The sequence below is a fragment of the Schistocerca piceifrons genome, chromosome 4 (assembly GCF_021461385.2).
Source record: "Schistocerca piceifrons isolate TAMUIC-IGC-003096 chromosome 4, iqSchPice1.1, whole genome shotgun sequence".
Classification (NCBI taxonomy): domain Eukaryota; kingdom Metazoa; phylum Arthropoda; class Insecta; order Orthoptera; family Acrididae; genus Schistocerca; species Schistocerca piceifrons.
Window position 1 is genome coordinate 10,828,295 of NC_060141.1, and position 1,754 is coordinate 10,830,048.

Here is a 1,754-nt window from a genome sequence, read left to right on the forward strand (position 1 = left end):
CATAATTTAGCTGAATATGTAAGCAGTATCATAATTAAAAACGTAGAATAACAGGAGCAGCAATTTACTGTAACACGGGGAATACAGTTCCATCTAACATGGCCACGCTAGCGAGCCATTTGCAAGATAGCTGCTATCGTGGAGCTACTAGCCACCACTGGTTTCAGCGTCAAAATATATTGTACTTATATGGATATACTTATATGGATATGGTGTCTGTTCTTTCGGACATATGTGGTGAAAATGAGGGGGTCGCGAGAGGCGTGCGCGAGATAGTCAATACAGACGCAATATTCTCTGTGACCTCGGTGGCTCAGATGGATAGAGCGTCTGCCATATAAGCAGGAGATCCCGGGTTCGAGTCCCGGTCGGGGCACACATTTTCACCTGTACCCGTTGATATACATCAATGCCGGTCATCAGCTGAAGGTATTAATATATAATTCTGATTTCAAAGTATAATGTCCTAGTTAGACAAAGATGTATTTGAAATATTAGCATTTCGATTAAGCTCTCCTCTGATTTGGCCCGAATTTAGCCAGTAGCCGATGGTTGTCGAATGCGGTATATGCATACAGCGACAGCCACATACTTTGGTGTGAGAGGACATCCAACTATCCAACGTGATACAAGATCGATAGGCCGACTGATCCCTGTACCCTCGCCTTCAGGATTACCTGACTTCATTCCGTTCAACTTTTTTGTATTAAATCATCTGAAAAATGAAGTCGACAACACTTCAGTAGATCGACTGAAGAACTGGAGCAGCGAGCTGTGCGATATTGTCACTATGAACAGGTTTTCAAATGTATTTTATCCGTTTCTATTTATATTTTTTGAAGCTCACTGGAGAAAGCAGTGTTGCATCAAAATGCGAAAACTGCATGTGGAACACCTCCTTTCACACTTAACTCAGGTATATACAGTAAATTTTAATACGTAGCGTCCTGTTGTATTTCTTGTTCAAGTGGACTATGGCTGAAACATGACCCTAAGTACATCAGACGTAATCGAGAAGTCCACAGTTGTGACACATTTATAGTGACAAGGGTAGTACTCCATAATAAAGTAATGATGGTTTCATAATATTACATTTTATATGGTTCTCTTAATTCTCCACTTGAAAATAATTTTGTTCTTCTATGATTATCTACATTTTTGTGCTCTGGTTTTGAACGAAGGAGATTGTAAATAAATTTTCACTGTCGTTCATAGCATCCTGTCAACATAAATCTCAATATAGGTAAATAACATACGGTGAAGTCTTGTGCCTTGGAACGCTTTAGAGAGTATCGGTTCTAGTAACACATGAATAGAATTTTAATGTATTTTGTTATTCCGTTTTTCGATTATAGTATTCACCATTCGTGTGCTATAGCCTTTTACTAAAATAAAAAAAAAATACTCACAGAAGTACGGCTTTATGAAATGTAAAAACATTTTCCAAGATACAATTTGATTATGTACTAGGAACAAATATTGTACTGGAATTTAAAACTGTAACAATCTAGAAACTCTTGTCAGTACTGTATTTAATAGTTGAACTGTTACGTTATTACTCTATCACACCAATAATCAGTTAGTAAAATCAAATTAAAGGGAAGCATTATCAAACACCAGTTACAAGCTGAATGCCTGTAATTGTGACATTAAGTCACGATGGAAGAACGCAACTATACACCACAGTTGCTTTTTTGGTCACAAACCAGGAAGCCACCAGCTGATAGACCAATCACTTTATTTGACGCATTTTG

General features: G+C 37.7%; 1 non-coding gene across 1 annotated transcript; it reads left to right on the forward strand.

The window, feature by feature from the left end:
* The first annotated feature begins 302 nt into the window (after nucleotides 1-302).
* Trnai-uau lies at nucleotides 303-376 on the forward strand. The gene has a single exon. It is a non-coding gene; the product is annotated as a tRNA-Ile (tRNA).
* Nucleotides 377-1,754: the final 1,378 nt, after the last annotated feature.